The 16,031-nt window shown below is 46.7% G+C and overlaps 1 protein-coding gene across 3 annotated transcripts in view; it reads right to left on the bottom strand.

The window, feature by feature from the left end:
* SLC37A1 (solute carrier family 37 member 1) overlaps positions 1 to 15,993 on the bottom strand; it is an 84,737-nt gene extending 68,744 nt beyond the window's left edge. The window contains exons 1-2 of one of the 3 annotated variants that reach the window (XM_063720909.1): positions 15,856 to 15,993; positions 13,168 to 13,289 (exon numbers count right to left, since the gene is read on the bottom strand). The gene's annotated coding sequence lies outside the window, so the exon portion shown is untranslated. Of the gene's footprint in view, positions 1 to 51; positions 179 to 13,167; positions 13,290 to 15,855 lie in introns of those variants that run through there. The other 2 variants (XM_002830731.6, XM_054542578.2) reach the window with 2 other exon arrangements.
* Between the last annotated feature and the right edge of the window lie 38 nt (positions 15,994 to 16,031).

Below are 16,031 nucleotides of genomic sequence, written 5' to 3'. Positions count from 1 at the left end.
GTGGAGCTGGGGGTCCCTGCCTCCCGGTCCGGCCCCGGCCCCGCGCCTCACCTGCGCCGCCGAGGCCCGCGCTCCGCAGCCCGGCCCGGCCGCCGCGGGCGCTTCCTGCTCGCGACTTCCTGGAGCGGCGCGCGGGAGGCCCCGCCGCCCTTTCACTTTCCCTGGCCTGCGGGGCGCCGGCGGAGCCGCGCGGCTCCTCCCCCTCCCCGGCCGCCGCGACCCCCGGCTCCGGCCCCGGCCCCGGCCCCGGCGTGCCCAGGGTCGCACCAGCCCCGGGGCCACCGGGCGGGGGCGCCCCCACGCCTTGCGGCACTGCCCGGCCTCTGCGGGCGAACCCGGGTCATGGCCCGCGCCTTCCCCGGTTCCGAGGGCGCACGGGCTTTCGCTGGCGCGCTCCCCACCGGCCTCCGGGCAGTCCCAGGCGGCCTCTGCACCGCTGGCGCTCTGTCCTCAAGGCAGGTCTTCCCCACAGGCGGCGAGGGTCACAGGCCGCCGCGCCCCCACCCCCAAAGAGGGCCTTTCCTTGGCCTCCCGGCTTTTATTCCTATTGTGTCATGTCAAGGGGCACAATCCTAAAGACTAGCACTCCATAGCGTGGAAATGCGGCACGCGGATTTGGCTATGTCGAACCAATTTGTAAGCCAACTTGTGTCCCACCTCGCAGGCACGTGACAGAGGCAGCTCCCTGTTAGGCTGCGGGAGCCAGCCGGGTTCTTACGCTTGCGGGCCAGTGCCCTGGCACACAGGCTCCCACGTCACCCCAGAAACAACTCTTCTCCTTAGGCAGCCCCAGAGAGGGGCCTGGCCAGTCCCCTAGAAGCTACTGCCGAACACCCACAGTGGACCCCCAGGATGGCTTCAGAGCAGAGCAGGCTCCCAGCCCACTCCTCGGGGAAGAGCAAAGTGAGGCAGAGGGGGAATTTTCCGGGGAAAAAGCCTGCCCCCGGATAAAACAATGCTTAAGGATAAAACCAACCCGAGGCCTGGCTGTAAATGTCCCAACAGGCCAGTGCCCCTCGCACCCTTCCCCAGGCACGTTGAGCTTCCCTCTGGAGAATGGAGAAGGCATTCTTCCCTGTGTTTGGCTCCCCTGCCCTGCTAGGCCTGGCAGTTTCCCCCTGGGGCCCTGCTTTGTTTCTAGAACACTCTGATATCTGTGTCTCTCTTTGCTGAGCTGGGCTGCGTGAAATCCATCACTTTGTTAGGCATTTGAGAAGCCTTCAGGCAGAAAGAAAACCTGCCCACTTCTTTGCCACGCAGGGTTCAGCCCCAGGAAGCCTGCTGGCCCCTCATTCTGCAAGCGAGATGGGCCAGGGCTCCAGTCTTCTCTTTTTGGCCAGGTTTTCTTCAGACCTTCTTTCTCTCCGCAGGCCCCCTCTGCCAGTTCTTTCTCCTCTCTTTTCTAGCTCTCCATTCCTGGTGATAGCTCAGTGTGGCTCCCGCCGCTCTCTCCAATGGTCTCCCCAGCCCTGGCCCTTGCCATTGGTTCGGCTTGAGGCTACTCCTCTCTCACTGCACTTGTGCAACAGCCTTCTCACTTCCAAGTTCTACCTCCTGCAATCCACTATTTAAGCTGCCTCAAATTGCCCTCCTAAAGCAAAATCTGATCTTGTCATTCCTGATTTTAAAACCTTTTGGGCATCCCATCACCTACAGGTTTTACACTTGAAAGGCGATAATACAAGCTCAGGATATATAGGACACCTCGGCCTCATATGGAGACAGCTTCTTCCCCCCCCCCTCCCCCCCCCCCCAGCTTTACTGAGGTATAACTGACAAATAAAAATTACATAATTTGTAGTATAGTGTGTGATGTTTTGATATATGAATACATTGTAAAATTATTCCCACAGTCAAGCTAGTATATCCAATCTCCTCACATTATTATTTTTTTTTGGTGGTGAGAATATTTAAGATCTATTCTTCTTGCAAATTTCAAGTATACAATGTATTATTACTAATTATACATTAGAGCTGCACATTAGCTCTCCAGAACTTACTCATCTTTACTAAGTGAAACTTTGTACTCTTTGGCCAGCAACTCCCCATTTCTCCCACCCTACTGCCCCTGGTAACCATTATTATATGCTCTGCTTCTCTGAGTTCAGATTCCAAAAATAAGTGAGGTCATGCATATTTTTCTTTTTTTGTTTGTTTGCTGGTTTGTTTTGAGACAGGGTCTTGCTCTGTTGCCTGGGTTGGAGGGCAGTGGTGTGAGTGCAATGGTCAAGGCCCACTGCAGCCTTGATTTCCCAGGCCCAAGTGATCCTCCCACCTCCCACCTTCTGAATATCTGAGACTACAGGCCCATGCCACCATACCCAGCTAATTTTTTAAATTTTGTAGACACAGGGTCTTGGTATGTTGCCAAGGCTGGTCTTGAACTCCCAGGCTCAAGCAATCTTCCTGCTTTAGCCTCCCAAAGTGCTGGGATTAGAGACGTGAGCTACCATGCCTGGCCTATATTTGTTTTTCTGTACCTGGCTTATTTCACCTAGCGTAATGTATTCCGGGTTCATCCATGTTTTTGCAAATGACAGGAAATCCTTCTTTTTTAAGGCTAAATAGTATTCCATTGTGTAGATATAGCTATACACCACATTTTCTTTATAAACTTCCCTCTAGTACTGCTTTTGCTGCATCCCATATGTTTTGGTATGTTGTTTCCATTTTCATTTGTCTTGAGGAACTTTCTGATTTCCCTTTTGATATCTTCTTTGACCCCACTGGTTGTTCAGGTGTGTATTTAATTTCCGCATATTTGTGAATTTTCCAGTTTTCCTCCTGTTACTGATTTCTAGTTCATATTATTGTGGTCAGAAAAGATACTTGATATGATTTTAGTCTTCTTAAATTTGTTAAAACTTGTTTTGTGGCCTAACATACAATCTATCCTAGAGAATGTTCTGTGTACATTTAAATGTGTATTCAGCTGCTGGTGGAAGGAGTGTTCTGTATGTCTGTTAGGTCCATTTGCTCTAGAATGTTGTTCAGGTTCACTGTTTCCTTATTCATCTTCTGTCTGGATCATCTATTCATTGTTGAAAATGCGGTACTGAAGTACCCTGCTATTACTGTATTGCTATTTCTCTCTTGAGTTCTGTTAATATATATTTAGGTACTCTGATGTTGGGTGCATATACATTTATAATTGTTATATCCTCTTGATGAATTTTTCTCTTTATCATGATATAGTGACTTTGTCTCTTATGAAGTTTTTGACTTAAAGTCTATTTTGTCTGATGTAAGTATCTTTTTTGCTCTCTATTTGCATTTGCATGGAATATCTTTTCCCATGCCTTTACTTTCAGCCTATGTGTATCCTTAAAGCTAAGATGAACCTCCTGCAGGCAGCACCTAGATTTTTTTTTTATTATCCATTCAGCCACTTCTATCTTTTGATTGCAGAATTTAATCCATTTACATTAATTATTGATACATAAGGACTTACTACTGCCATTTAAAAAATTGCTTTCTGGCGGTTTGTAGTTCCTTTGTTGCTTTCTTACTCCCTTACTATCTTCCTTTCTAAGGTGATGATTTTTGTAATGGTATGCTTTGATTCCTTTCTCTTTACATTTTGTATATCTACTACAGGTTTTTGTTTTGTGGTCACTATGATGCTTATATAAAACATTTTAGACCAGGTGCTATGGCTCTCGCCTGTAATCCCAGCACTTTGGGAGGCTGAGACGGGCAGATCATGCGGTCAGGAGATCGAGACCATCCTGGCCAACATGGTGAAACCCCATCTCTACTAAAATACAAAAAATTAGCTGGGCGTGATAGCGTGTGTCTGTAGTCCCAGCTACTTGGGAGGCTGAGGCAGGGGAATTGCTTGAACCCAGGAGGCAGAGGTTGCAGTGAGCTGAGATTGCACCACTGCACTCCAGTAATAAAACATAGCTGCCTACAGAAATCCTACACTTTAATTTCTCCCCACCTCAACTTGTATGCCATCAACTTAAGGAGCAGACATTTTCCCAGAGAAGGCCAAGGCAAAGCCAGTGACAGGCCTTGACTGACAGGGAACTGAGTTTCCCTGAAGGGGGCTTTGAGGATACTGGGCTTCAGAGCTCAAGAAAATACCTCATGCTTAGAAAGCATTAGAGCATTAAACACTATTAGAGAGAAAGAAAAGGAAAAACTGATTAACAGGAGAAAAGAAACTCATTTTATCTCCACTGATCAAAAAGCAAGAATTCTAATGGTATGGTGCACTGACTGGCGAGGAAGGGTGTTTTATATTCAGTTACTAGTGTTGTTGATAAGAAATACAATGAAAAGCCTCTCATTATTAAGCATGCTCTGTATTCCAGGCATTGTGCTCGGCCTACGGATATAAAACTGACAAGAGTCCACACACTGAAGAACTATAACCCAATCCAGCAAACATAATTAGGTGTGAAGGAGTAGGCGTTCCCAGTCCTACAGGAGCCCAGCGAGGAGACTGGCCATGGCCCCCGCCCCATGCCACACTTCCAGGACCCCAGCGAGGAGACTGGCCACATTCCCCACCCCATGCCACACTTCCTGGACCCTAGCGAGGAGACTGGTCACGCCCCCCGCCCCATGCCACACTTCCAGGACCCCAGCGAGGAGACTGGCCTCGTCCCCCTCCCCATGCCACACTTCCAGGACCCCAGCGAGGAGACTGGCCACGTTCCCCACCCCCTGCCACGCTTCCAGGAGCCCAGCCAGGAGACTGGCCACGCCCCCCTCCCCAAGCCACGCTTCCAGGACCCCAGCGAGGAGACTGGCCACGCCCCCCACCCCATGCCACACTTCCTGGACCTTAGCGAGGAGACTGGCCACGTTCTCCGCCCCATGCCACACTTCCAGGACCCCAGCGAGGAGACTGGCCACGCCCCCCGCCCCCTGCCACACTTCCAGGACCCCAGCGAGGAGACTGGCCACGCCCCCCGCCCCATGCCACACTTCCAGGACCCCAGCGAGGAGACTGGCCTCGTCCCCCTCCCCATGCCACACTTCCAGGACCCCAGCGAGGAGACTGGCCACGTTCCCCACCCCATGCCACGCTTCCAGGAGCCCAGCCAGGAGACTGGCCACGCCCCCCTCCCCAAGCCACGCTTCCAGGACTCCAGCGAGGAGATTGGCCACGCCCCCCTCCCCATGCCACGCTTCCAGGACCCCAGCGAGGAGACTGGCCACGCCCCCCTCCCCATGCCACGCTTCCAGGACCTCAGCGAGGAGACTGGCCACGCCCCCCTCCCCATGCCACACTTCCAGGACCCCAGCGAGGAGACTGGCCACGTTCCCCACCCCCTGCCACGCTTCCAGGAGCCCAGCCAGGAGACTGGCCACGCCCCCCTCCCCAAGCCACCCCAAGCCACGCTTCCAGGACCCCAGCAAGGAGACTGGCCACGCCCCCCGCCCCATGCCACACTTCCTGGACCCTAGCGAGGAGACTGGCCACGTTCTCCGCCCCATGCCACGCTTCCAGGACCCCAGCGAGGAGACTGGCCACGCCCCCCACCCCCTGCCACACTTCCAGGACCCCAGCGAGGAGACTGGCCTCGTCCCCCTCCCCATGCCACACTTCCAGGACCCCAGCGAGGAGACTGGCCGCGTTCCCCACCCCATGCCACGCTTCCAGGAGCCCAGCCAGGAGACTGGCCACGCCCCCCTCCCCAAGCCACGCTTCCAGGACCCCAGCGAGGAGACTGGCCACGCTGCCACCCCATGCCACGCTTCCAGGAGCCCAGCGAGGAGACTGGCCACGCTCCCCGCCCCATGCCACGCTTCCAGGACTCCAGCGAGGAGATTGGCCACGCCCCCCTCCCCATGCCACGCTTCCAGGACCCCAGCGAGGAGACTGGCCACGCCCCCCTCCCCATGCCACACTTCCAGGACCTCAGCGAGGAGACTGGCCACGCCCCCCTCCCCATGCCACACTTCCAGGACCCCAGCGAGGAGACTGGCCACGTTTCTCCGCCCCATGCCACACTTCCAGGACCCCAGCGAGGAGACTGGCCACGCTCCCCGGCCCATGCCACACTTCCAGGAGCCCAGCGAGGAGACTGGCCACGCCCCCCTCCCCATGCCACACTTCCAGGACCCCAGCGAGGAGACTGGCCATGACCCCCGCCCCATGCCACACTTCCAGTTGCAGTACTTTTGACTCGCTTCCTAGTCGATTCACGTATGAAAGCTCTGTTTCCTCCAAAGCATTCTCCTCCTTGATCGTGAAGAACGGGCAGCGGCCATGAACAACAATGACTGAGTCACCATGGGTGGGATAGACCTGTCAGTCCTACAGCATCAGGGGAAGTGGCAAGGGATGTAAGAGAACTAGATGTTGTCTCTGAAACCAGAGGTCCATAGAAAAGCTTTAAAATTGGACATAAAAATCATAGTTTACTCATATTATTTAGAAATATAGGGAACTAGCAGAAGAAATGGGTAAAAGAGTAGAAAATGGTAGGGGAATGAGACAGAGGAGTTGAAGGGATAAAGCCAGGCCCAACTGTTTGTTGTTATATATCTTTAGTATCATTTGATTTTAAAACTATTGGCATGATATTTAAAGAAATATCAACATAAAGCCAGAAGGCTGTGCTTAATTTAGGTAATGGCATTTTAGTGGTAGAATTTTAGACACTGTGATACTTGAATTAGAGACAAATTTGGAGGAGAGGAGCTTTGCCAGTGTCCTGAAATAATAAGGGGACAAACACTCATTTATAAGAGTGGTTCCCTTTAAACTACCTGTATAAAATAGGCAAATTTTCTTGCTTCTAAGATCCCTTGGCAGTGTTTCCCAGCAGGGTAACTTTCTTGCTTTTCTTTTATATGTGTGGCAAGGGAAATAGTAACTGAGAGAGTACTCATGGGTCTTTGGGGAGTAAACTGGATTCTAACTGAAGGAGGACTTGATAAAGGCTTGAATCAGATTCAGGGACTTACATTTCTTTCAGTGAAGCATTCCTCTGTAGCTGAGCTCCACTCTGGGGCTAACTTGTTGCCTGAGCCCATCTGTTGTAAAATTCCTCTTGATTTTATGCCTATAGGTAGAATGAGGTCAGGTATGTGGAAACAGGAAACTGACCCATCAGCTAAGGAGTCATTCTTGCAGTTGAGCTAGTGCAGATACATGAGATAAGCAAGTTGGAAAATTTTTATGGGGTCTGCAAAAAGGCATACTCTTAGGCCGGGCACGGTGGCTCATGCCTGTAATCCCAGCACTCTGGGAGGCTGAGGCAGGTGGATCACCTGAGGTCAGGAATTCCAGACCAGCCTGGCCAACATGGTGAAACCCTGTCTCTACTAAAAATACAAAAATTAGCCAGGCATGGTGGCGGGCACCTGTAATCATAGCTACTGGGGAGGCTGCGGCAGAAGAATTGCTTGAACCCGGGAGGCAGTTTGCAGTGAGCTGAGATTGCACCATTGCACTCCAGCCTGGGCAACAGAGCGAGACTCCACCACAAAAAAAAAAAAAAAAAAAAAGAGCATACTCTTCAGTCCTGTTATAGTTTGGTAAACTATGTGGCTTAAAGCAAGCGGCTGTTCTTTAAAGTTCCCTCTGGGCCAGCATTTGATGATTTATGGACATGGTACTTTTCTTTTAAACAAACACTGTCTGATGGGAGAATGAAATTACTCATATCCTCTTTATCAAACTGATATTGTTTGGGTATTTGTCCCCTCCAAATCTCATGTTGAAACTTGACCCCCACTGCTGGAGGTGGGACCTAGTGGGAGGTGTCTGGCTCATGGGGGAAGATCCCTCAGGAATGGTTTGGTGCTATCCTCTCAGTAGTAAGTGAGTTCTCACTGTATCAGTCCCTGTGAGCACTGATTAGAAGGAGCCTGGCACCTCTCTCCATGCTCTCTCTCTTCCTTCCCCTCTTACTATGTGAGGCCTGCTCCACTTCGCCTTTCACCAGGAATGGAAGCTTCCTGAGGTCTTCGCAAGAAGTAGGTACTGGTGCCATGCTTCTTGTTCAGCGTGCAGAACCATGAACTAAATAAACCTCTTTTCTTTATAAATTACCCAGCCTCGAGGATTCCTTTATAGCAACCCAAAAATACTAAGACACACACTTTAGTACTCTTTCCCAGGTTGCCTATCTATTCGCACCAGACATGGAGTCTGGGAAAGGACGGCTTTGGATGGTGAGGCTTTCTGCTCCATCAGCTTAATCCACCCTACTCACCAGTGGCTGACAGTTTAGGCAGCCAGTCCCCCTCACAGCCTACACTGAAGACCCCAGCACTCACTGTGGCCATCAGAAGGCACATGCCCTGGGTTCCTCTAGGCAGCTGCTCCTTTCCAGTTAATTTATAGTTTTAACTCTTATGGTTAAGACCATTAGTATTTAACTCTTATATCTGAAATCCTTTCTAAAAAAGACTTATGTAACTCAATAATAAAAGCAACTTATTGGGCTGGGTGTGGTGGCTCATGCCTGTAATCCCAGCACTTTTGGAGGCCAAGGCAGGTGGATTGCCTGAGCTGAGGAGTTCAAGACCAGCCTGGGCAACACGATGAAATCCCGTCTCTACTGAAATACAAAAAATTAGCTGGGTGTGGTGGCATGTGCCCGTAATCCCAGCTACTTGGGAGGCTGAGACAGGAGAATTGTTTGAACCCAGGAGGCAGAGGTGGCAGTGAGCTGAGATTGCACCACTGCACTCCAGCCTGGGTGACAGAGTGAGAGTCTGTCTCAAAAAGAAAAAAAAAGCAACTTATTGAATATGATATTCTTTCCTAAATATTACTCAAGATCATCTTTTTGAGCATCAGTTATGATTCCACAGTGAATACTGACCTAGCAAAAAAAAAAGGCATGGGACTTGGAATCTGGAGTGACAAGTTCAAATTGTGACCCCAAACTTACTATTTTGGGACCCTGTGAAAGTCACTTTACTCTCCTGAACTCCAGTTTTCCTAGTGTGAGTCTGTGGGGTTGATGTATGGATGAATGGGGAAAGTAAGGTGTCAGAATGTAGGCACCATGAAAGCAGAGATTTTTTAACCGGTTTTATTCATCAGTGAATCCTTATCACATATAGAATCATGCCTGGCACACAGAAGACATTCAATAAACATTTATGCTAATATTCCTAAGGATGCTTTAGGAACTGTGAATTAGTGTACAAATGCATATGGCTACTCTAATTATCGGAAAGCACAGCTAATTAGTATGAATATGTAATAAGTCTAGGACTCATATCAGGAGCTGAAGGAAGGAGAGAACCACAAAGTCCCTTTCATCAGCTTATTTTGATTTGCTATTTTTCTCTAAAAATGAAGTTTGATTCCCTCTCACCATCTTTAATATAAATCCTGTTAAGCTTTGATTATTTGACACAAAGTTAATAGAGGTTTAAAAATCAAATATGCCTACGAAGTTCCTATATATCACTTCACAGCTATCCTTCTGATGGCAAATGGAGGAACATCTGTAAGAGTACACGGAAATGCCACTTTAAATTCAGGAGTATCAACATTGAATGAGGCCTGGGATGCCAGTACTCATGTTCACCGTGCAAGTATACAAGGGAATCCTCTTACTGCCTGCGTAGCCTCCACTTCAACAACATTAGCCTTATTAAATGTGTCACATGGGAGAACATTCAACCAATTTGTGCTCCAGTTCCTTCAACTCTAATGTAGGGTCATTGAATGTTTTCATCTGTAAGACACTGTCCCTATTACAAAGATGAATAGGAGAGGTCCTCATTCTTAGAAAATGAACAATCTAGTTGGTACAAAACTACAGAGAGCCTCACATCACATAACTTAAAAATTCCCCTAAATCCTTAAACTGTCAGAAATTTTCTGGTTTTAACTTTTAGAAAACAAAATTTAAAAAGCTCTTTTAGAAAAAAAATCATGTTTTGGATACTGTAATTTTCACAAGCCAATATTTTGCACATACCAGTAGCCTTGGCTGTGTCTCTGCTGTAGAGCTGAAGCTTAGTAGGCTCCCTACCTGCTGGGGGCTGAAGCCACAAGGATCTAGGTCGACTCTGAGGGGTCATGCCTCTCTAGCCTTCCAACTGCCTGACAGTGATGGAGTGTAGAGGGTTACTTCAGGGGCTACCCACCTGGGAGACACAGTCACCTGGAGGATGCTGTGGACAAGGGTTGGGGATAAAGCCTGCCTATGGGGTTGTGTAAGTGACAGCTGAGCTGAGACCTGGAGAAGGCATCGAGTTACCCAAAAGAAGAGTGGAAGGTGTTCCAAGCAGAGAACAAACAGCATGGGCAAAGGCCCAGCAATCCTACAGAAAGTTAGGTTTGGGGAACTGAAAGTCATTATGGCCACAGCAGAGAGTGTGGTGTGTGAACATGAGGCAAGAGAAGAGGCTGGGGAGGGACTTAGTGGCCACGTCATTCGGAGCCTAATAATCGAATGAGGGAGTCTGGACTTCACTACTGAAAGATTTTAAAGTGAAGAACAACGTGATTAGATGTGTGGTTTTAAAAGATTATTCTGGTCAGTGTGGCAAATAGATTAGAAGAGAGTGAGACTAAGGGCAGGGAGACCACATGGGCTATTGGCGTCTTCTTGCAGAAGATGATGGTGTCCTGACTAAGGAAGAAGCAGTGGGAATGGAAAAAAGTAGATGGATTTGGAATAATTTGGAAGGAAGACTCTCTAGGATTTGGAGATTGGTTGGGGAAGGGGGAAGGAAAGAACGGGTCCCAGACATTGATGATGTTCAGATTCTGGCTTAGTAAACCGGTAGCAAGTGGGCCCTTCATTAAGATAAGGAAATAAAGAGGAGAGAAGAGGTTCAGTTTTGTCCTTGTTGAGTTTGAGGTGGATGATAAAAAGGTCAGCCCAAGAAGTGGCTTCTTTGTGGGATCTGGAATGTAGGGGAGGAAGCATAAGCAATAATAACTTGAAACTGTTCCAAAACCCTTTGAGAGTCAATTAATTCATTTATTCTGGTGGTGAACTTGGGAGTAAGACGCCTGTCTTGCAGGGTAATGCTGGGCACAGGCAGGCTGATGAGTTCTTGCTCTCTGGGTCCTTTTTCTCCCTTTACTGTATAAATTTTACTTTTTCTACTACATTACAATACATATCATATATGTGCATGACTTAAAATGTAACAAAAGAAAATATCATGACACACATAGAGAAGTTTCTAGAACTAAACACATACCTCGATGTCCAGCTTGCTGCCAGTTAGCTTGAAAAGGTTTTCAGGATTAAGGTGAAGAAAACAACCTAATAAAGCCAAGCTGCCTCTTCACTCCAGAGAGTTTTCCTAAGCTATCACCGCTATTCTCTCTCCAACACATCCTTGGAACTGAGACTAGGGCCAAGATGACCCAAAATGACCAGGCCATCTCCCCATTTCCAGCCATCCTAAAGCCTGCTGCCCTTCTGGGACCCTCTTTAAATGTATTAATATAAAGAACTGCTAAAAAGAAAGCCACCCTATTTTGAACATACCAAGATAACTAAGTAATCAAAGAAATACATTAGTGAATCACATTCTAAATGAAACAATCTTCACTTATCTTGTTTAATAAATATGTATTTTCACATTTCCATTCTTGTTCAGTGGGGAAACTCTTTTAGGGCCTCTGAACTGAGACTGCGTTCTGGGGTCATAGATAACAGCACTGAGCTGTTCTAGTACCACCCGGATGTGGTTGCCAGGGGCCCCGTCTGGTCCCTCCCAGTGCAGGGCCTCAGTGGTCAGATAGCACAAAGCCAGCTCTGGGGAACCTAAAATTACCAGTCCAGTTTAAAACCTTTCTGGCTTTCCTGTTTGTAGAGGGAGAGGGAAATGGTTCATTTAGCTCTTCTGATAACTATATTTGCTCCACAACTATTTAGAGGCTTGTCCTAGTAACTACATAATTAAAAATGGGTTTGAGGAGAGGAGAAAGGCAATTCAAACAAGAAGGTATGCCAGGGCCACAAGAGGAGGACAGCGACAGTACCCAGAGCTGAGGAACTTCTGGTAGTCACCCAAGAAACATGAGTGAATGAGATACTGAGAAAAGACACCTGAAACATTGTTTTCTTAAAAACAAAATGGAGGCTGGATGTGGTGGCTCACACCTGTAATTCCAGCACTTTGGGAGGCTGAGGTGAGTGGATCTCTTGAGCTCAGGAGTTTGAGCCTGGGCAACATGGCAAAACTCTGTCTCTACAAAAAAAAAATACAAAAAATCAGCCAGGTGTGGTGGCAGGCACCTGTATTCCCAGGTACTTGGGAGGCTGAGGCAGGAGGATCACCTGAACCTGGGAGGTCGAGGCTGCAGTGAGCTGTGATCATGCCACTGCACTCCAGCCTGGATGACAGAGCCAGACCTTGTCTCAAAAAAAAAAAAAAAAAAAAAAAGGAGTATAATTTCCTTAAGCAACACCCCTTACCTTGTTCAACTTTATATTAAACATTTTCATTCATTCTCTTATCCAACATTTGTGACATAATAATTTTGGTATATCCTTAAGGTGAAATACTATTGTCTTTAAAACACTTTGGGAATTTTTTTTGACTTGTTCACCATATAATGACATGTGATAATGTAAATGACAAATAGAATGATTTCAATTAAATAGACATATATATGCATTTTAAAAGCATGAAAGGATTCATACCAAAATGGCAGTAGTTATTATCTTTGGGAAGTGAGATTATTGGTTATCTTTATTTTCTTCATTATACTTTATTGTATGTTCCCAATTTTCTAAAAGTATTCAGTAATATTTAATAATTGGAGCATCTGGTATGTGTCAAGTTCTGTGAGAGACTGTAGGGTGGAGGCCTTAGGAGGTGCTTAGGGAGGCTGACCTGGAAACACGTTCCAGTTGTGTAGGGAATGCATCAGAAGCACAACCAGAGAGATGGGAAGAGGCTGGCAGCAGTTAGAAACAGCATCCCTAGGAAGGTTACATCTGGTAAGATATTAAAGTTGACAAATTGTTCACCAGGTAGAGAAACATGGGCATCACATTTCAGAAAGGGAAAACAACATATACAGATATACGAAAGTGGCCTGCAAAAAACTAATCTAAATAATTAACAAGGGTTATCATAGGTGAAGAATAAACATTTGGGGAAAAATGCTTATCTTCTCAAATAATCGAGAAAATATTAATACAAACTAAAGTCACTATGAGACACTGCCTGTCCATCAGATTAGCAAAGAAGAAAAATAGGACTTACAGTAGGCGAGGGAGCAGTGAGTCACACACTCTGTTTTGGTGAGAGTGGGGATAGGTCCAGCCATTCTCGGAGGCAATGCAGCAACATGTATTTAGGCTCAGCAATTTCTCAGTTCTATAAAGCTGCAATCCAAAGAGCTGAATTTGAGATGTGGACAAAGATCTATGCATTCAGATGTTTATATTTATTTCATTCACTCATTCATCTATTTACTTTGGGCAGGGGTTCACAGGTGTTCACTGTATTACTTTGCTGGCATATGTGAATATGTGTTCTTTTGTATGCATCAAATATTAAATAATTAAAAGATTTTAAAACCTGAGCTAAATATACAGCTTACATTTCTATAGCACTTCCAAATCATTTCATCCTCGTTATCTTATTTGATCATGACCTTCCTATAAGTTGGGTAGGGGGAGCCTTATTCTGGGAAAATCATGGACACGTGGTTCAGCATGCCACCTCTTTCCCTGTCCCTTTTTTAGAAAATCTGATCCACCCTTAGACCTTGAAAAGTACAGCCCCATGTAGCACAGGATCTCCCACCACAACTGCTGATTAGAGTGAGGCTATCTGCAGCATCAAAACTAGAACCAACCTTACATATCCACCAGTAGGAAAGAGTGACCTCCACTTTGGAATGAAGGATTAACATGTAGCCAGAAGGCATAATAGTTTTGGTGTTTTTTTTTTTTTTTTTTTTTTTTTGAGTTAGAGTTTCACTCTTGTTGCCCAGGCCAGAGTGCAATGGTGCAATCTCGGCTCACTGCAACCTCTGCCTCCCGGGTTCAAGTGATTCTCCTGCCTCAACCTCCCGAGTGGCTGGGAATACAGGCACCTGCCACCATGCCCAGCTAATTTTTTGTATTTTTAGTAGAGATAGGGTTTCACCACGTTGGCCAAGCTGGTCTTGAACTCCTGAGCTCAGGCAATCCACCTGCCTTGGCCTCCCAAAGTGCTGGGATTATAGGCGTAAGCCACCGCTCCCGGCCCTGGTAATTTTTTTTAACAGTGTAGATTAATGTAGAATTTGCCCCCCAATGGGTCTGTAATTTCTTTCTCATTTCCTTGTAATCCCCTAGTACTCGACCTAGAAGACACTCAGACATAGTTAAGCAACTGATATCCTGAGACAGCCCTCGGAAAATGGAGTGTGATTTAAGAATAAAAAAACAAGAAAAAGAAAAAATTCACGTCAATTTTTCTCTTTTCCTAGTGCTGCATAAAGCACAGCTCTGTTGTAAAATAATATCTAACATTCAATTTGATAAACCTGTGTTGGTTGAGCACTTACTATGTGCCAAGCACTGAGCTATGTCCTTGAGTTGCTACCCAACGTGAAATTCGAGTCTATCCAATTTTCTGACATCTCTTGTCTCCACACTGGTGTCCACTAAACTGTTTTCCCTACTGGTTATGATGCATCACTGAATAATCTCACTTCCTGGGTGAAAAATAATTTATATTTCTCTCTTGACAACCGTGTTTCAATAGCCTTCCATTGACCTACATACCTCAGGTATGGGCGTGTGTGTATCTGGCATTTTCCTCCTTGCTGGGTGCCAATTTTATGAGACATAATCCACAAACAGTTCAAGTACCTACTTACACTTAAGAATCTACCTGTCTATATATTTCCAGAAGCTTCAGTCTCTCCCCACCTTTATGTATATTAGTGCTAATGAATGTGAGCATTAAAACTAATCTGTTCATCACAGACTAACTTCTGATTGTCACAAACAACTATCTGACTGAATCATCTTTGGCAGTTTGATTCTTTTCAAGAAAAAAACACGACTGAAAACGATTAAGATAAACTTGAGTTAAAATTCCCCCCCAAACATACTGATAGACAAAAGGTGCTTAACCTATTATAAGATTAACAGCAGTACAATTAATAGTACTAGCTCCCATTTACTAAGTGCCTTACTGTGTGCTAGGCACTATGCTACTCTCATTATGAATATCTAATTTTGACCTCACAACAGCCCATTTTACAGTAGTAAAATGAGTAGACTGCCTTCAGAAAGAAGTATATGGAGCTAGGGCTCCAAACTCAGGTCTGTCTCTATCCACTAAATGGCAATGTGTGATACTACCAACACTGTTTTAAAAAGTTTTCGATTCTACAGGTAGATAGAACTTTTTCTATCTATATGCCCTAATATGTTTGTTTATAAATATGCATATGTATGAAATTGGTAAATTTACCAGAGTACAATTATTCTAATAAACAACCTCATAGTTCTATAGTTAAGATGGACCTGAACTCATTTTGTTGAAAGTCCCTGCTTTTTATCTGAACAGTGCCTACAAAAAAAAATCTGTTTGCATTTTACTGAAGCCCCTCAGTTCTTAAGGCCTTTTCTCCACACTGTCCAGGAGAGCTCAGAAGAGATACACTTAGGGACTCAGTCGCCATGGCAACTGCCAAGCTGCAGGGCCTCCAGCTGGGAGGTGGGCCTGGAAGGTTGTGGAAAATACAGAAGGCAGCTCCAGGGTGGTTTCAACAGTTTCCCCGGCCTGGGCCATCCCACCAGGAAGCAGAAGGCACCCTGACCAGCCCCTCTGCAGAGATCAACCATGGCCAGCCTGGGGCTGTTTTTCTTCTTTTTGAAGGGGTTAATGGGTAAAAGGAAATGGATCTCTCCATTTATACTTAAGAAGGACAAGAAGATCATTTCTTACGGAAGAAACGAAGTACAGAGGAACCGCGGCCACTGTTGCCCTCCACTCTCCCGAGGGCCTTCCACTCTGCCCTCGCTCCTCCCTGCAGAGCCGCACTTGCGAGAACTTCCCGCTTGGGGGTTATGGGAAGGGCCTCTGTGGATGATGGGAAAGCTCCGCAGGGGATAATGGGAAGG

Source organism: Pongo abelii, chromosome 22, assembly GCF_028885655.2.
Source record: "Pongo abelii isolate AG06213 chromosome 22, NHGRI_mPonAbe1-v2.0_pri, whole genome shotgun sequence".
Lineage (NCBI taxonomy): Eukaryota > Metazoa > Chordata > Mammalia > Primates > Hominidae > Pongo > Pongo abelii.
This window is presented reverse-complemented; position numbering and strand designations above follow the sequence as displayed.